We start from the raw sequence: 21,633 nt of genomic DNA on the forward strand, positions 1-21,633 counted from the left end.
CAATAAAAACATGAACAATTAAAAAATTCTGAATTTGGCGTCTTTTTTAAAAAAAAACTTCTATTTTTGACACAATTTTTGCTACTTCTATCTAGAAAAAAGTACTTTGTAAAAGTGATAACTTCAAACTTTTAGGTATATCTAGAAAACAATATGTTCGGTCAATTAGTTTTTGAGTTATCCGTTTCGCAAATTTGAAAAATGCAGTTTTGAGAAAAACGCGTTTGAAGTTTCTACACAGAAAAACTATTGATTCCAGTGACCTACCGATTAATTTGCGATTCCAGGCCCATACAATGGTCCTTCAGGTTCCTCAGAAAACTGATTATTTTGAAGTAATTCTTCTTTTCGGGCAGTTCGAGCTTCTTTCGTCTCAGATAAGCTATTTTTGGCAAATAGCTTGCACTGTGTACCAATAATGATATTCAACTCGTTCATCATTGTTAAAACGGAACTGTAGCCTTCATTAAATACTGCATCAGCTATACAGGAAGCTATTTCAAATATTTTTAAGCCGGAATGCAGGTACTTAGGAGCCATGGGCCAAATGGTCGAGTTGAAACTTTCGTTTGCATCCTGTGTATGGCCACCCAAGCATCTTTAAAGTAAATCTTCTCTAGATAAATCTTCATAAATGAGAAGAAGATGTTCTTTTAAATCTTGGTGGAGTAGTGCAGGAAGATCTAAAAGTTTAGGATCTTTTTCTTGAGCAACAGTCATTTGCAACTGCACTAGCTATCGGTTCCAGATTGGCAATTTTCATGATTTGGATGTTTCTTTGTTGAAAAGATATGATAAAACGCCGCCATAATATCGTTTTTTATTTTTTCAACGCTATTAATATTCCTCCGAATTGCTAAGCCGTAATACGTAGTCAGTTTGTTTGTAATGGCATCCGTTAATTTGCCTTTACCTTTCCCACCAAGTTTTCTTTTTTTTTTAATATTTCGAATCCATTCTATTTTCGACATGGCCGATACATTCACTTTTTACAACTGTTAATTCATCGCCATATGGACGACCTGCTTCGTAACGAGTCACGTTTACTGGCTATAACTTTCATAACACTTCGAATTTCGATTTAAAACGGTTTGTATTATATTATTGAATGCTCAAACTAACTTTCTCTGCCAAAAGCGAAAATTCGACTTTTTGAAAGATATAAATGCAGTTCCCCCTTAAGTATTGTTGTCTAGACTATCATTTTTCCGACCTTTCTTTTGTGATTTAGCAGATACATTTATTCGTCTTATAAGTATATACAATATTTGTATCATAAAAAAATATTAAAAATTGTGGGAGTTATAACTTCTTGTTCAATGGCTCTCCTAAAAAAGGTGATCCACTGGCTTCCACGATATTTCAAGATCTAGCAGACCAATTAACTTCAAATTTAAAGAGAATATTCAACAGATGCGCCGTTATCGCTGGAACAAGAGATTTTAAAAAACGTTGAGTTTTACTAATTTTTTTAATATTTTAAAAACAAAAGAGAAGTTAAAAAATAGAAATTCGAAACTTGAAGTGCAGCCATTCCTTTATTTATCAAGATTTTGACTTCCCCCTAGTTCCTGCTGTAACTACACCCTTCCTAATGAAGATACTTTAGCCCCCTCTGTTTCGGATTAACGGATCTTCTGGAATCGTTGAATCCAATGGAACACCTTTTTTAGAAGAGCCATTAAACAAGAAGATATAACTTCCACAATTTTTAATATTTTTTGATGAAAAAAATACTATACATACTTATAAGATGAATAAATATATCTGAAAAATCTCAATACAAAACAGCCTACCTGCCATTAAAAAAAGAATCACATAATGCTGGAAAAATGACAGTTTAGACAGCAATACACCCTTAAGGTGCTCGATAGTATTAGCTAAACGACAATCAACAATTGAAATATAAAAAAAATTCTGTAAAAATTCTGTGAATCAGATCGTGACACACTAGGATCAAAAGCCAGTTTGGTGGTAGAATAAAAAGTTTGGGAAACGGCTGATCCAAATACGTACGAAAATATCGACGAATTCCAACTGTTTAATGCGTCGAATACAACAAACTTTCTATAACATCTGGGCTAGAGGTCTGAAACACCAGCGGCGGGGATTTGTCGCAGCCAGAATACAGAGGCTCCGCGAATGGCGTTGAAAAAACAAGCAGTGTTTGGAAATGACGAGCTGCGGCAACGCAGCCAGCCAACTCTACGGTCATAACTCGGAGCGGTCTTTCTGTACAAAGTTCGTGTCGATTTTCCAGGCAGATTTCCAACCAGAAAACGATTCGACCCGTTCAAGTCGTATGTTTGTTTTGGAACTTGCACACGGTCGCTTTTCAGACCACCGGCAGCCCCGCAGTCGCCATCTCGACTCTTCACCCAGGCAACCAGCAATATCTCCTGCCACCCACCAGGCCGCCCGACCGATGGTGGCTGGGTGAAAGAGCACCCTTTCGGGGTTTGTGATGCGTGCAGATGGCCGTGCAGAGGGAAATCACGCGTGGCTGCGCTCAACTGCATGGTTGCAGCAAATACATGCCAACCACCGGCGAAACGTTCGACCGACCAACACCAATTAAGCCAATGACGTTCCCTTGCATCGATGATGATGGTAATGCTGCGTTTTCGGACCCTGTATCCCATAACGAGCCGCCAAAGAATCGCTAATATGGAGAGGTTGATTCGAAACAAAAATAAAGAATGGTCATTCGAGATTGGGAACGTTTCACAGTGAGCTGAAAACGTAGAAAAATTCAAGATTCATCTTTCTAAAACTTAATTTAGGATTTTTAAGGTATTGTCGAATATGAAATTTAAAGCAATCAAATTCAAAATTCTGACATCAATACTACATAACGAGCCGCCGAAGAATCGCTAGTATGAAGAGGACGATTCGAAACGAGAATAAAGAATGGTCATTCGAGATTAGGAACGTTTCACAGTGGGCTGAAAACATAGAAAAATTCAAGATTCATCTTTCTGAAACTTAATTTAGGATTTTTAAGCTACTGTCGAATATGAAATTAAAGAAAATCAAATTCAAAATTCTGATATCAATACTACATAAAGGCTTGTAAACCAATTAACATTTTTTTACATTAGGAGGACATTAGGCCACAAAATGCGAAAGAATCTAAATGAAAATTATAAATTATTACCTATAATTCGTCTAGAACTTAGTCATTTAGGATTTTTAAGGTGGTTGATATCGAAAATGATATAAAAAAAAAATCAAATTCAAAACGCTGATATCAATACTATACAGAGGCTCGTGAACCGATATACATTTTCTTAAAAGTTTTTTCTAAACTTTATATACGTATGTGGTATATGTGATATAATATACAGGGTGTTCGGCCACCCCTGGGATAAAGTTTAATCGCGAATTCTAGAGGCCAATATAAGACGAAAGTCAAGAATACCAATTTGTTGATGAAGGCTTTGTTAAACAGTTATTAACGTTTAAAGTTCCGACCGTACTGAATTTTTTTCTCGAAAATGCGCAAGATTTCGGGGGTATGTCTATTCACGAAACATGATTGTAATTGACCCCCGCAACCGAAAATAATTTTTCCAAAGCGATTTGAAATTTTTTTTTTCCATCAAAAAATTTCACACCTCGAATTTTTTTCTAGAAAGTGGGTAGGATTTCGGGGGTATGTCTATTCACCAAAAATGATTGTAATTGACACCCGCAACCGAAAATAATTTTTTCAGAATTAATTAAAAATTTTTTTTTTCGTCGAAAAATTTAAGCACCTACCCCCTGTCGATTTCTCTTAAACATTACTTTTTCATTTTTAGTAATTTTGTTTGACGCTCTACAGAAAAGTTGTCTAATACCTTTTTGTAGGTACTCCTGAGCTCTACTTCAGAAAAAAGTTTCATTGAAATATATTCACCATTGTAGAAGTTATGGCTGTCTGAAAATTGGACCATTTTTATGGGGTTTTTCTCATTTTGAGGGATCAAGAATCAACTTTTCGGATATTTTTACGATTTGAACGTATTCCCCACCAAAATACGCATAGTTTGCTTTTTTAAACATTAAAATCGTCCAATCCGTTCAGGAGTTATGACGTTTTAAAGATTTGAATGTGGGAACCATTTCTGGCCAGAAATTATATTTTCGGTAAGGAATTTTTTTCTCGAAACTGAGTAGGATTTCGGGGGTATGTCTGTTGACCAAAAATACTTGCAATTGACCCCTGCAACTAAAAATAATTTTTCCAAGACGATCCGAAAATCTTTTTTTTCACCCAAAACTTGCAGCACTTACTCGAATTTTTTTCTCGAAAGTGGGTAGGATTTCGGAAGTATGTGTATTCACCAAAAATGATTGTAAGTGACCTTCGCAACCGAAAATAATTTTTCCAGAACGATTTGAAATTTTTAAATTTAATTGTTAATAACTTTTTAACGAAGCCTCCATCAACAGATTGGTATTCTTGATTTTCGTCTTATTTTCGCCTCTAGAATCCTCTATTAAAATTTTTCCCAGGATTGGCCGAACAGCCTGTATATCTGGACACTAGGACGCAAAATACGAAAGAATATAAATTACAGATTATTGCCTATAATTTTTTTGTACCTAATTCCACATTGTCCAAATACTCGAAAATCGCGAAATTGTTTTCATCTTCTTCTCACTTTCGTCATCGTAATTCTCTATGTCATTTTCGACTATCGTAATAAAATATGTCCTGTGGAAATTTGGTTCTTTCCATTGCTGCTTTTTCAGTCTATTTCTAAGAAATATTCTTGGGATAAACGATGAAGTATTCAAGAACGTATAAAATACATTTTGCAAATTATTTTTCCTGTTATTTTTACGCGAACGAAATTTTCTATCTGAATAAAATTTACGTCTTGATTTTACTACGTCTTTTCCCAAGTATCCAGGCGGCGAAATATCTCTTCAAGGATTTATTCCCCACGCACCAAATCTTATGAATGGCAAGAAGCATAGGATACCATGAAAATTTTTATTTTTTATTCAAATTTTTCTGGATCAATGGAAAATAGACACGAAATTAAAGGGGTATTCTAGCGTGAAACGCATTTTTTTAAACTTTCTTAGAAAACTTTTTACAAATAAACTCAAGTAAATAAATATCTACACTCGTCATTTCAATACATCTATTTTCTCATAACTATTATTTTTGGTCCCTGCTTAAAATTATTAAAGATAGTTAAAATTATTTCCCTATTTTATTTATGAGAATTTATATCATAGATCGATATGTCTGCTTTTGTATGACTTTATTTGTTTCACTTAACGTGGTATGAATTACCCACGTTATAGGAGGGTCGACTGTACGAATATTCGATGACCCCTGTTCGAAAAGTAGAGAACGTCGTAATAGCGAAGTTACTTACTACTACTATACGTAACAAGAAAACGTCGAAACGAATCGTCTCGGAAGTAATCACAAATCCAAGGTAATTACCAGGTTCCAATCAATGTCGGGCAATTCGATAGTGGGACCTTTCTCTTGAAGGCATTTTTCCATTCAGTCTTGTACTCTCTTCAAGAGACACCGTCTTGCCTTTAATCCGGATAATAGCGCCGCGAAGTAATTAAGCCCTTTGTCGTCTGTCTTCTCGTATTTAATTACAAAGAAAACGTCAGGAAATTTCGTGACTTGTTGCGCGACTTGCACTACCATCCGACGGAACGCGCTCTGTGGTGGATAGGATACGTTATTCGATACATAGAAATGCTCCATCTTTGTAATAGATCACGAGTCATAGTTTGTAACAAAGTCCAATTTGTGCATTTTATAGCAATCTTCAATGTCTTCATACCTTCTAAACTCTACACCATTCCCTATATTTGACTATACGAGTACACTTTGGATAAAAAAAACCCACAGGACCTCTTAACCAAAGATCAAATTTATTAATGAAACTTGCTAATATCTTTGTGATGCATATATCTATAAATGAAAATACATGCTACAATACTATAAACACTGTCAACTAAATATCAAATAAAGAACTTGATCGTTGTAATACGATTGCTATTATTTTCTATGATGCTTATCTAACGTAAAATTGTATTATTCTTATAACTCAACTGCTATAATCACAACATTTTCTTTAGTATCTTGATTCCCCTATCGCTAGTAAAGAAATCATTATTCTCAATCTTCTAATTGGCTTTCTTTTAAATATTTTATGATAACTTAATGACAACAAATATCAAGCGCTGCCTTTTTTATCATATTTTATCCATTATATTCTAAATAGGACAGTGGCAGTAAATTGGTCCTTTGCTTTAATAGTTAAAATTTCCGCATCGCTGCCAATTAAAGCTTATCTATTGCATTATAATTCTCTTCTTCTATATCGATCAGTTTCCACTCAATACGCAAAGCGTGATTATTACATGTACGTGTATAATTTCCACCCACGCGGTCGAATAACGTTTGATTTACCGATTGCAATATGCTCAAAGTATTCCTATAAAATACTTGTTAATGCGAGGAGTAATTTTATTTAAACCTGGAGAAATAAATAACGCCTTACCATTACAGAGATTCGAACCGTTCGACGGAAAAATTAGTGGATCCCACGAGGACATCGATTCATCGAGACGGCTGAAGGGGCCGATGCCTTTCAGTGGCAATGACCCGCGAAATTGCTTTACGCAATCGGCCATTATGCATCTGAAAATTTCGCGAGGCATTCTAGATCAGCTCGCCGTTTGATGTGATACGGATATTATATGTATATTGTCCATTGTTGGCTACGTTTGATTGCACCGATCGCGCAATTATCGACGGCCTTTTGTCGTGTAATAAAATTCAACCGCACGCATCTACATAGATCCGCCCGATGCGTGAACGTATAAACAAACTGTTTCCACGCGCGTAGAAATGGAAATGAAAAAACGGAACCGAGAGAAAACTAGCCGGAACTTTCCATGAATATTAACGGCCCCTGTCGCGATAACTTTCATTTTAATTTTTTGCGCTTCGATCTACGTGTTTTTCGATTTCGTTCAGGATAACTTAATTTAAACGAAAAGGAGATTTATTTACCGTCTGATACAACGCTTTTATTTAACGCGATGATTACTCCCCTTGATTATCCAAATTGTTTTCGTTAAAACGACTATTCGAAATTTATTCGTAGGAATTAAATTAATAAAATACAGGGTGTGCGGTCACCACTGGGAAAAATTTTAATGGGAGATAGAGGCCAACATAAGACGAAAATCAAGAATACAAATTTGTTGATTGAGGCTTCGTTAAAAAGTTAATAAACGTTTAAAATTCCTCCTGTAGAAACTCTACTTAGTAACGTAACGACAACTTTACAGTTTCGTGAGTAAGAACCACTAGAACGCACGCAGCTGTTCGCAGATTACCGTTCTACAAGCGAAACTCAATCAACAAATTGGTATTCTTGATTTTCGTCTTATTTTGGCCTCTAGAATCTCCCATTAAAATTTTTCCCAGGAATGGCCGAACACCCTGTATATACAAATTACGATTAAATATATTTTAGCACCAACTGACATTTCATACTTTTATGCTAATCGTCTGACATTGTCTATAATTTATTTCCAAGAATTTTAGACCTTTATGTCTACATATAATTTCTTATTTAGAGAAAAGGGTAGTTTAAAAATATTTGACACTTCATGTATACCCATGCCTACTACGACTGGTCAAATGACAAGTCTTTCTTTTACTCTTTTACGAGGCACCGTACTTCTAATTTTTTTATTATATGTATAGAAAGTTGTGTGTTTAAAGTTTATTCGTAAGATATCTTTCTTTTTTATATTATACATTTTTTCTTAATTCATTCTAAAGATCTGTAGAAGAACATTCAATAATTTTATTCTAAATGTTCATACTTAGTACTTTAATTCTCATCAGATAATAGATGAATTGCCCTTGGAAACGAATTTTGTTTCAAATCGATATCGTAGTTAATTTCAGGGAAAACAATTATTTACGAAAAAATGCTGGCTAGTAATTACACAAACATCCTGTACATAAATTTAAGTTCATTTTCAATTAAATAAACAATTTAGAATCCAATTTTATCGCACACCAGTCGTATGATCAATAAGAATTGCTAAAACTTCTTTGGATACATACTGTCAAATTAAATATTAAAATAAACATAGAAGACAGCAAAAATTATAGTAGCTGGTATAGTCATTGGATAGAGGATGAACCTCCCTTTAAAATGAGTGTTCATTCAAGACTATATCGGAGATATAAGGATTCGAAGCTTTGTTTACTTTTCATTGTTGGCATCGCCGCGAGGTCAATGACCGCGCGTGTAAACAGTAAACAGTGAGCAGTAAATTCTTGGAAATATTACGACTTCCTGGTCATGACTTTCACTACTCACGCGCGAGAGAGAGGTCCGACACGTTAGATGAAGAGAGAAATAGTGGAAATTAAAAAATTACCCCTTTGCATAAATTACAATATCTTCAAAACGGAAAATCGGATCGACTACTAGCTTTAATACGCGTTGTTAGAGTTTTCTAAGACAGTGGAAACTGAAGATATTCTCCTTTCATCTTTGCTATATACTTTCCATTTACATCGGAAGCTAACCAGAATTTGATACTAAATTTTATCTGATTGTTTTGCAAAAAAATATGAATCGTTCAACAAATCAAGTGCCCAATAGTGGTAGGCAAGACAAACTGCATATTTTTCTCAGAAAACCAACAATACTGAGGTACCATATATGATTAACACGTGTCTATTCTATTTTCTCTGCTACTGTATTTTGCGACGTATGGCGTATAAATTCGCATCCATCAGGGAGAAGCTTGAAATTTTTATGCGACTAGACTAAATAGCGTGACACCTATTATTGTCAGAGGTGGGGATATAGAAATTTCCAAGTCGTCCTTGATTTAGAGTTACAGAAAGAGATGGCGTAGATAGAGTATAACGGAGTGGTTGGGATCGAAAGGAGCGAGTACCTTTTAGAAGCTTAGAGATTACACTTGGGACGAGCTAGTAGTAATGCGGAGGTGAGTCTCACAAGAGCAAGCCGCTGATTCCCACGAAGGATTCAACAGAACTTATAATACCTACGATGTGGCATCGGTTGCGGCACGCTTCTACCACCTACTGTCACCCTCTTGGCGCTAGCGTTTCGTCTTTAGACACCCTCCCTTCTCTCGCATCGCTACGCATTCATAATTCAATGTCAAGCGCCACTTATCGAGGTCCTAGAGCCTCGAACCCCTCGGTGAATTTAAATTGTTTGCCAATCCCGACGGAAAAATGAACGCACAAACTTCTATGAGAAAATCTAACAAGTTATAAAATACGATACGCTGACTTTTCATCATATTATATACGACTCCTATATTAAAATTTTCTAACGGGTTTTGTTCTCCATATACAGTGGAACATGTTTTTTATCAAAGCTAGAGGATATCTTTTAACTATTGGATTGGCCAATTCTATAATAGATGATGATTTTAGTTTCCTCTTTTTTTTAATGGAAATTTTCCTAACTTGTAAAGTGTAAATATCACTATTGTAATGTTGTAATGTTGCTATTGTGGTTCATGTAAACAAGACATTATAAAAACTGGGAGACAAATAAACAGTAGTAACTTTCTTGCAAAACAAAATTTCAAACTTAAGTTTAATGCTTTAAATCAAATTTAAAATTTAGTCACATTTGTTGTTTTGTTCTGTGATGCATCTCAAAATCTACACATTTTTCTTGATTATAATTTGGACCATTGTAAATATTATAGAGCATACGTCAGAGGCAAAACTATAAACTTGATATATGTTCGATATTCAAATGCTTTAAATTAAATTTAAAATTCAATCAAATTTATTGATTTGTTCTGTAATGCATCTCAAAATCTACACATCTTTCTTGATAATAATTTGGACCATTATAAATATTATAAGCATACGTCAGAAGCAAAACAATTATACTTGATGTATGCTCGATATTTAAATGCTTTAAATTAAATTTAAAATTCAATCAAATTTATTGATTTGTTCTGTAATGCATCTTGAACTCTACATATATTTCCTGATAATAATTTCAACCATAGTAAATATTATAAGTATAGGTCAGAAGCAAAACTATTAAACTTGATAGCATGAGATGCATATGATCCACGTGACTTGAAGAAGAGGTAACGAAAAATCGGTAAGAAACGTGTTAATTTAGTTAGGCCATAATCTACGGCGTGCATGTAGCTTTCGGGACTCGACACGCCAACTTATGAGTCGAATGGGTTATTTGCTTACGTCCATCACTAGTGTCACTGCCTGCATGGTCTGCCGACAGCTTAAACCCATTGCTCGTATCGAAACTTGTAACGCTACAAATATCAGCGTCGGTTGGTTAATGCTCGGCTAAATAACGCACGAAGGCATGAAATATCGCCTTAGACATTAGAAGTTAGGCGGGGATAAGAAAAATTAAGTGTCGCATCGAACCGCAAAATCTTCCCCTCGGGCGAGCCCAGGGAGAACGTCATTTAACGCGAGAAATACTTTGAATAGCAATATCCATTATCGCGGAGTTACACCCGAACGGACACCTCGTTCCATCGTAATCGGATTAGGCTTTCAAAGACAGAACGAGAGGGGCACAGTGAGCGAAAGAGAGAGAAAGAGTGATAGGCTGGGTGAAAACAGGGAGAGAGGGCGCAAAACGGATAGGAGATGAAAGAAAAGAAGAGGAGTTCTTCAAAGTAGACGAGTATCGGTACACGAGCGAAGAGTACATATTGCTTTAATCTGTCAAGAGAAAATCTTATAAATAATCGAAGCAATTATTCGAGCCGGGTGAATGAGACAAAGTCTCGGGCGAATACTTTACCGCGTCGCAAGTAAATGAAAATAAGCAGTCAGTTTTATTTCATTATCAGGGTCTACGGAACAATTGATAATATTGGCTCGAGTAGACGAGCCGATCCCGAAAGCGTCTTTCCTACAGACTAAGGAGATGTCTCGTGTTTAGCTCTCGCGCTACGGGAAATTGCTGCGCCGGAAATTGAGTGGCGAAGTTTCCTGCGAGTGTTTGACGTCGCGCGACAAATTGAAAGTTACTGTGACTGGAGGATACGCGCTCGACGATATTTTATAACTCCTGTGTGTATAATGCCGCGTGCTACGAGCATTATTTATCAATTTTAAACGGGTACCTACGACCGTCAAATTATTTCGTATAATTCACGAGAAATTAAATCGAAGTTGTAAAGTAATTTCGAACGAGTTTTATCTGTGTGTAAAAAACAATATATTATTAACGTTGCCTGAAACTCGCTTGCCACTGCGAGGGAAATTGCTCGTGAAGCAAGTGTCACGGCAAATGTACGCAACATTCGACGTATTTTCCGATCATGTAACAATATTAAGCGACCGAAAATGGGACGAAAACCTGCATTAAACAAATCGCGTAAAAAGTCTATAGATTGCAAAACATCGAGTACAGTGGAAGAGAAAATTTAATTTAGACGACCCAAATGGGTTTGCGTGTTACTATCGCGGTTTATGTAAACAAGACATTGTAAAAACTGGGAGACAAATAAACAGTAGTAACCTTCTTGCAATACAAAATTTTTAAATTAAGTTTAATGCTTTAAATCAAATTTAAAATTTAGTTACATTTGTTGCTTTGTTCTGTGATGCATCTCAAAATCTACAAATTTTTCTTAATAATAATTTCGACCACAGTAAATATTATAAAGCATGCGCCAGAGCAAAACTATTATACTTGATGTATGCTCGATATTTAAATGCTTTAAATTAAATTTAAAATTCAATCAAATTTATTGCTTTGTTGATAATAATTTTGACTGTAGTAAATATTATAGAGCATACGTCAGAAGCAAAACTACTAAACTTGGTAGCATGGGATGCATACGGTCCACGTGACTTGAAGAAAAGGTAACCAAAAATCAGTAGGAAACGTGTTAAATTAGTAAGGCCATAATGTACGGCGTGCATGTAGCTTTCAGGACTCGACACGCCAACTTATACATAACAATATATCTTGAAGATAGTATCCTCTCTTCGCCGTTCACGTAGTTACTTCACGAGAGCTGTCGCGTATTCGCACAACAATTCCGGATCGTGTAATGCGCCGACGAAAGCTTTCCTTGCATGAATACCCAAGTATGCAAATGCCACTACAGCATTAGACGTTTCTCTTCGCCTTCGAACATCACTCGAGGGCGCTTTTCGTTAGACACCCTCCCTTTTCCGCCGTACCTGGCTGCACTTTATCACTCGAACCTGTGTTTAAAGAGATGCATTCGCGAGACAAAGGCACGAGAAAGTCTCACTATCGACGATGTTTCCATGGTCATCCATCTTCATACGATTGGAGGAGAAAAACATTCGACGATGAAACAGATTTGGAATACCTATTATTGGTAATTTGTAATACCGAAGTGTCTGAAGAAATGTCACGAATGTGGCGGCTTATGTTGTAGTAGGAAAGGAAAAAGAAGGAGCGTTTCGTTTTTGACCTGCTTAGTCGCCTGGTGCGTGTACTGTATTGTTCGGCCACCTCTGAAAAAAATTTGAATGGGAGATTCTAGAGGCCAAAATAAGATGAAAATCAAGAGTAACAATTTGTTGATTGAGGCTTCGTTAAACATTTATTAACGTTTAAGTTCCATGTCGACCGGAAAATTTTTCGTCGAAAAAAAAAATTTCAAATCGTTCTGGAAAAAATATTTTTGACTGCAGGGGTCAATTACAATCATTTTTGGTCAATAGACACAACCCCGGAATCCTACTTAGTTTTGAGAAAGAAATTCATTATTGAAAATATAATGTCTGAAGGAATATTCTACTAAAACTTTTCGACGAAAAAGAAAATTCCAAATCGTTCTAAAAAAATATTTTCGTTTGCGGGGGGCAATTACAATCATTTTTGGTGAATAGAAATACCCCCAAAATCTTACGCGTTTTCGAGAAAAAAAATCATTATCGAAAATATAATATGTGGCCAGAAATGTTTACCTGAAATTTCATATGTATCTTTGAAACATCATAACTCCTGAATGGATTGGACGATTTTAATGTTTCAAAATGCAAACAATGCGTATTTCAGTCAAGAATATGTAGAAATTCTAAGAATATTGGAAAAGTTGTTCCTTAACACCGTAAATTTAGAAAAACCCCACAAAAGTGGTCCAATTTTCAAACAGCCATAACTCCTACAATAGTCAATAAATTTAATTGAAATTTAGTGGTGAGATAGAGCTCACGGATATCTATAAAAGAGTATTAAACAACATTTCCGTACAGCGTCAAACAAATGTATTCAAAATGGAAAACGAATTTTTAAGAAAAATCGACAGGGAGTAACAGGGTGCCTAAATTTTTCGGCGGAATTGAAAAGTTTCAAATCATTCTGGGAAAATTATTTTCTGTTGCTGGGGTCAATCACAATTATTTTTGGTGAATAGACATACCCCCGAAGTCCGTGTAGGTGGAAAAATTTTATTAATAACTTTTAACAATAAGTTTATTAATAACTTTTCAACGAAGCCTCGATCAACAAATTGGTATTCTTGATTTTCGTCTTATTTTGGCCCCTAGAATCTCATTTAAAAATTTTTCCCAGAGATGGCCGAACTCTCTGTATATAAAAATAGGTGACCAGTCGACTACTTACGAGAGAGATAGATTGATCACAGCTCTCTACTGACGAGTACGACAAATATCGCCACACTAACGTTGCCCAGTTTATGACACAACAAATAATGGGGAAGGCTCACTTGTTAACTAATGATATTTATGGAAAAACTTTCATTTTAACATACATGGAATTGAGTTCAACAATTTTTAAATCTAATATTGATTTATGCAAGTATACATCATCAAAAAATTCTGTCTAATTTCATAAAAACGCTTCATAGAAAGAGTTGGAGAAGAGGTAGTTGAAACTATCTTATTAATTAAAGGTATAAGTCGAAATGTCAATGTCTATGAATAATGAAACTAGGTGTATCAAATATGTGCTGTTATTTACGAAAGATTGCGTCCGAAATCGACGGTTATCCAATAATGCATACCACGTTGGAAAACCCTGAATAAGTTCCTAGAGAATTTTTTTAGACAAGAGAGATAGTTATTTCTGTTAAATATAAAGTAACGATAATAAAATAAATTAAAAAGCAGCGATAAGTAACAACTACAGGAAAAGTTAAAACAAATAAAAGCGTGTAGAATCCCTTTTCTTCGCTAATCGCTAAGAATTCGCTTAGCTCGTAAATCGCTGATACTAATGGATCGTTCCTCTTCACCGAAATAAATACGATAACTGAGATTGGTAGCGTAGTGGCTGCGGTTCTCGAGCGACCGACGACTGCAAAAGGGGACCACACGTGTTCGCCTAAAGCAAACACCTTGAGTGGCCAAAGAGGCGCCTCTTGCGTCGCACAGAAGGTGAACGGACGATGTGTGCTGTGGCGGGTAAGACAGAGGCGTGCCTCGGGTTCACGGTGCCTCGTTGTATTTATTTTGGCAAGTACATTCCTCGCGGCTTCTAAGGAGCAGCGTGCGTCTTGGTGTGCACGCTAAAACACGACAGGCGCAACCTTAAAGGAACGCATTGTGGAAATCACTGATTTCCGCAGTCTGGACACGTCGCGGAGAATGGAGAGAAGAGGACTGTCTCGTGTTTGCACGAGATCCGATAGATGTATGTGCGTGTAACACAGGCCCTGTTGGCGTCCTCGGTGTGTACACACGCGTTCCCGTGTATCGGAAGAACCGCGCGCGTCTGCACGTGGATGCGAGCTTTCGAAATCAACGACAATGAAGAAACACGACGTTCGCGCAGCCTGCGGTCCCGGGAAAGCGGATAAGCAGCCTACTAACGAGACGGCGTACCAGAGATCACGTCCGACGACCCGGTTTTTTTTTCTCCTCCCCTAGAAACGGACCCGACCCGGCCGGACCGCACCGCTAAAGGGAAAGAAAGGAATCGTATCGTCGAATGGAGAGACGAGAAAATCGTTCCCATCGAAAACGCCGATTCCGCTCGTCGATAAAATAAATAGGAACGTACCGTGCCGACACGTACGTCGCGTGTACGTGCGGACCAATAACAGACCCTCCCGTCCACCGACGAATATTTTCGATTGTAGTCCCGTTCCTTTCATCGCTTCTTGTACACTCCGCGTACACACGGTTTGTCCCGAAAGTTGCAAGACCTACGGAGGAGGGCGTACACGATGGTTCGCGAAATCACTCGAAGCTACTTAAACTTTAAATAATAAAAATGTACAGGATGCCCCAGCATGGGTGGTACAAGCGAGAAGGAGATGATTCTACGTGAAAAAACAAATCAAAAGTAAAGAATAAAATTTGTTCATTTGAGGTTTCGCTGTCGAGAAAATTAATTGTGAATATTCACCGAGTACCCGTGCATTTAATTATGGAATTAGGTGGATACAAATAGCACTTTATTTATTTAGTTAATTAATATAAATATTGTTGAAAATAGCCTATTGTGCTGCATACATAACTGTACTCTCTGAATTAAATTTCTATGGACGCATTCCGTATCTTTAATTCTTCAAATGCCAAATGATTCTCTCTTTCAATTGAGGAATGCATAAAATATTCTTCTTATTCTCGTTTGTTGTAACACGACCCCATAGATAAAAATCAAGGGGTATCAAATCTGAGGACTATGGTTAGTCAAAATCGAAGACAACGACATATTAAGACGACAAATAAAATTGTGATACGTGTTCAGGAAATCATGTCAACATAAATGTACAGAAGTGCAAGAAACATAATAAAAGTTTGTATCGAAATCTATTTATCTAAGCCATATTTAGAATATTCACAGTTGATTTTCTCGACAATGAAACATCAAATGAAAAAATTTCATGTTTAACCCCTTGACATACAATTTAATTTCAAATAATTTTTTAAACGTATACTGTTTAATTTTGTTTAAATTTGTTCGTAGTAGGAATGGCCACGAAAAAGAATAGATTAGTTTTACAAATATCTCATGAATGTAAAAATGTGTCGATTTTAATATGTAAAACTTGATGACGACTGAGTAGCTTCATGATTGTAAAACTTGACATCAAGAATTTGTGACGAGTCAGGCTCGTTATTATATGGCAAGGGGTTAAGAGATCTTAGTTACTACTTTTAAACCACAACAAACATCAGCAAACTTTCCGATCAACGGACTAAATGTACATTCTTAGATTCTCATGACTAATTTAAACAATTTGAATCCTACATCATCGACGTGTAATAATTTGAAATATTGATTCCAGTTCGTAAAGATGTGAATAGATTTATCGAATTAAACGATGCAATGTTTACACGCGGTAGAACGCGTTTGTCTAAGACTGGACACGTGTAAAGGAGACGTTCACGGTTAATCTTACGTACAGGTGGCTTCAAAATGCAGCCAAGCAAGCCGTAGTCTGTTGAGAATGAAAATCACTCGCATTAACTTCTTGGTCGTCATCAGCCAAAGATTCCGGACACCTGAATCAGAACCACGGTCGCATTCTTGGCTTATGAAGGGTCACGCAGTTCGAAACCCTGGATTGTAGTATCTCAAGGGTCCCGTTCCAAGCTTTCGCTCACAGCCACGGTCTCGTGAAGCATGGTAGTCCAAACTGCTAGGAAGTGATCTCTGGAAGGTCGTACCACTCGCGTTTCGACCGTTTCGAATTCCTCGAACGTCCGGGTTCGCGATGGCTATGCCATTTTGTGGTTTCATACCTGAGAACGTCTAGAGACCGGAACCACTTATCGAAGTCCTCGAGTATTCGTATATTTCGCGCCAGAATTCTGTTAGATAATTTGATATCTCGTCACTCGATGCAAGGATGCGTTTAATACGTGTAAATTCCTGCCACATTCCATTCGGTTCTTCTACGACAATCCCGGCTCGATCGATTCCGAATAGATATCGTTTTCATAATAATTCTTCGATAATTAAATAATAACATTTATCCAGCGATGTCTCTCTTCTTGATTCGTTCCAAAAAGCGACGATTCAAATAAGAATTTGAAAATTTTTGGTAATTATTTGGAATAATACGAAAATGTTTGATAACATCGAAATATGTTGCCAGGGATATTAAACCATTATTCTTAACGCATCGTACCTCCATTCGGCTTTCGTTTCCGAGATAATGGCAAAAATACTTTTTATACTATATTTCGTATTTTTAAACCTTGGGACAGGTTTTGGTCAAGTTTCCAGTGAATTTAAATGTACATTAGTAGTAAAATTTTTATTACGGTGATCTCTCGTTTATGTTCGCTGACTCGGATTCACGAACGTTGAGGGAGGTGGTATTCGAGGAATTATCTCCGAAAATAAAGTACATACTTAGTTTCTTTTACAAATTATAATAATTGCGCAGAAAATAGTTTTCGAACGAAACGTTAAAATAGCTCTATTGTAAATATTATATACTAATCATAGAGAGCTATTCTAATTCACACGATATTTAATCTAACCACAATACGTGCAGTTTCACGCACAAAAAAGTAAATTTAATATACCATGGACCTAAACTATTTAATTTGTACCTTTAAACTCTACCAATATTGTATAGTTTAATAAATCAAGTTTCTTAACAGAGCATGGGCGTATAATCGTAAATACAAAAAACTACTTATTTTCTATTTATTCACAAAACGTTTTTGATAAAAATTTTTTCAATATTTTCAGTATTAGTAGACATTCCTTTATTATAAATGCAATATAATAATATTCTCTTTCGAGCTGTCCTTATACACATAATAATCGTACAGGTAATTCATTTTATCGTGGTCATCCATCTCAATGTTTCACGTTGAATATTCGATGGAATCAACAGCAGTGTAAACAAAGTGTAAACAGGGGCACAAAGATAGGACAAGACTTTGGAAGCGCGCAGACTAAACAAGGTAAAGTGATTGGCCATGTGCGAATAATGTCAGGGCGAACACTTCATGTCAATAATACGCGCATCGATATACCTCGGACAATAGAGGGAAATTAATCACGGTAATTAGTTTAAACATACTCTCGAAGTGAATATGATATAACAAAGAAAATTTAACTCTAGAACACGTACGTGAAAAAACTTTAACACACTCCAATGTGGTTTATATAGAACTGACTTTCCAAATTGCTTTGATTTTCTTAAAATATGTGCGAAAAGAAATGTTTGATCAATTTAAAATACTGACATGAATTGGAATAGAGTGCACCGTAAAGAAAGGGGTAATTTTACAGTTATTTTCAACTCCCTTATTAAAGCTATTCTTAATTGGTACAGTGAACTAAAGGACAGAAAATTAAATTTCAGACGATAAAGGATTTATTTTGTATCTTTATTAAATTTTAAATCAGTCTGAAAAATGTGATTTAGAGAAAAAAAGGCTAATTCCTATAATATTACCAACTTTTCAAGATAATAATTTCATAATCTTCGAGATAATGTAAAATAAGAATAAAGGACTTCCATAGAAAAACACGATAATATTCATCGCAAGAAAAGCACATGGCGCCTTATTATGAAAGCTTACAGTAAGAACAAGAAAAAGTTAGGTTACGTGAGAAAAATCATCGCTAGAGGCGTTCATGTCGCCACTCTTGGCCAACTGTTGGTAATTCTATGTTTTAGACCAATTTTCTTTTGATTGATACGTTTCGTACACACATTTATGCAAGAAATTAATATTTTTTACGATTATATATATGTACGTTTTCAGAAAATATAATCTTTTATTAAGGTTTGTTGAAGCGTCAAGACGGTTAAAGGATACTAATTTGATCACCTAATTTCACATTATTAATATTAATTCACTTCCTAAAAGTAAATTATAGCACCTATCAAAGAAGAGGCATGTATTATGGATGGCCTTTTCTTCTTGTATGTAAATATTCCCAATTTTTTGAATTTCTAGAATCACAAAGTACCCTTGTTTGACTAAGTTTGATCTAAATCAGTGTTTGATACCAACTGCGCTATCCACTGTCTCATTATTAATATTAATTCACTTCCTAAAAATGAAGTTTGATCAAACTTAGTCAAATAAGGGTAGTTTTTGATTCTGGAAATTTAAAAAATTGGGAATCTTTATGTGCAAGTAGAGAAGGTCATCCATAACACATGCCTCTTTTTTCGATGCTATAATTCACTTCCTAAAAGTAAATTATAGCACCTATCAAAAAAGAGGCGTGTATTATGGATGACCTTTCGTTCTTGTATGTAAATATTACCAATTTGTTTAATTTCCAAAATCACAAACTTATTTGTCTAAGTTTAATCAAAATCAGTGTTTGATATTAATTGCGCTACCTAGTGTCACATTATTAATATTAATTCACTTCCTAAAATTGAATTATTAGCACGCACAAAAAAAATGCGTGTTCAGAAACTACCCTCGTTCGACTAAGTTTGATAAAAGTTGGTGTTTGTCGGTTCACGATTTTCCTTTGTAAGTATGAAATATACGACAGCGTTCGTGATTTATCTTTTGGTCAATTTATGCGGTGCGTATACGCGGGTATTCCGCTCATTCGCGGGATGTCTGACGGTATGAAGACTTCGGTTGACAGCGGGTCCCGTGTGACAAGCATAAACGAGCCAAGCCACCGGCGGTCGAGCGAGCGATGCAATGAAAACCGCCGTAAGCGGCCGTCTCCTGCGGATCGTACCTATGCTGAACGGAAGTAATCCCCCTGGCACTATAAACGTAAGCGTACATCACCGACATGGATAACGTCCAGCCGAGAATCACCTTCCACCGCACTAGCAAACGACTGGCATTACGCGCTCGTGTGAGCTCTTTACGAGATTTTGCGTCGTAAAGCACGCGGGGAAAAGCAATCCCTTCTTTTTAACTCGCTAATATTCGGAACCACCGTTGGAAATAGTATCCCGTGGGCACGTGTCGCGAAGTGAATCACTCGTGACGCGGCCCGGTGATTTATTTCGACGCGTGCCAACGTGCTTTCCCCGATTACAAGGTTTCCAATAGCAACGACGGAACTTAAAAACAAAATAAAATGAAAGTCGTTTAAACGATCACCACGATTTTGTGTTTACCGGAGTAAATACTGTAATACCAAATCGAGCTGTATTTCACCAATACAGCAATGATTCTTAAAATGATCCCCCCTCAGGCGTGATTCGTAAATTGAGTTAGTCTCAGTGCGTTGTTCATTTTAAGAATCATTACTGTCACACGAATGATGTTTGGTTTGAGATCGTCGACAGTTTGTGGTTTGTCGGAATAAACAAGAGAGTTAAAGTAGCTCATTTTTGGAAATAATCGGATCAAATCTATGCAACTTGTGTCGAAGGAAAGGTGAACTTATGCAACAGTCACAGTCCATTTTGAAAAAACTGAGAGAATTTTTTATGGCTACAACGATCACTCGACTGTCGACCGAAAATTAGAATCTCTCCAAATTTGACAATTTTTCATATTAGAAATCCATCCAAAAGTGAACTTTGCACCGAAGACAACTTTTTTTGGCAAAATTAGAATCAGTTTCAATCTGCTTTAGAGCCCAATTAACAATCTCACGACACATCAGCAGGCTTCAATTAGGTTAAGTGCACACAAATAACATCATCGATGACAGACACAACATGCAACTTTGTTTCTATGACCAAATATTATCATAGAAGTAATTCCAAAATGTATCGATAGTTCGGACCAATTACTCTCATCTAAATATTAAACAAACTATTCAATCAATCGTTGTATTACGATTGCTATCATTTTCTATGATACTCATATAATCTAAAACAATTATATTTTATTACGTTTATATCTCAAATATTAAAATAATTTTCTTCTTGCTAATATCATCCTTTTCACTTATCTTATCTTAAATCAAAATGAATATAATTAATGAGTATCGAATAACGATTAATTAAATGAATTTGGACACCCTTAAAGAAATGCTTCTGTGATATATTAAGTAATATTAAGTTGTATTCGAATATTAGATTTTTTGTTAGTGTGATTCTTAAATAATGATTAGATAAATTGCATATTTTGCATTCCCAATACTCGCGTTCCAGCGTCCAGTGATGGGATAGATCAACTGTGAGCAGCATAATTAGTATTAAGCGTGCGTTAAACGATTTAAGCTAATTATCATTCAAGTGGAGCTTGTTAAACCGTCGAACCTTTTGTGCGACAAACAAATTTGAAAAAGTTAATACGCAGACGAATTGCAAAATTCTCAGCAAGAGTTAGTAATTAGCGTTAACGAGGACGTTTGATCATAAGATTCAAAGATAATGATGCGAGAGTTCTAGCTGAATTTTATTAACATACTTTACATCTAAGTTCGTTCCATCCGTCGATCGCCTGCTGTCGACTATAACAAGTTCTACGAAGTTGTTCGCAATAGAAAGAAGATGAAACCATGACACGAGTCACGGAACAACGTCAATTGAGAAAACAATGCTACCAGGCCTGTTTCAAAATTGTCAATCACTCAGCTTCAAAGATAATAGCGCCGCCCTTATTAATTTAATATAATTTAACAATGCATTTGATATCTACTGTTTCCTTTCATATCGATATACAGGGTATTTGGCCAACCCTTGGGAAAAATTTTAATGGGGGATTCTAAAGGCCAAAATAAG

General features: G+C 36.0%; 1 pseudogene; it reads right to left on the reverse strand.

Annotated features, from left to right (window-relative positions):
• Positions 1-270: 270 nt before the first annotated feature.
• On the reverse strand, positions 271-5,728 carry LOC143347201 (uncharacterized; annotated as a pseudogene).
• Between the last annotated feature and the right edge of the window lie 15,905 nt (positions 5,729-21,633).

Source organism: Colletes latitarsis, chromosome 10, assembly GCF_051014445.1.
Source record: "Colletes latitarsis isolate SP2378_abdomen chromosome 10, iyColLati1, whole genome shotgun sequence".
Taxonomy (NCBI): Eukaryota; Metazoa; Arthropoda; class Insecta; order Hymenoptera; family Colletidae; genus Colletes; species Colletes latitarsis.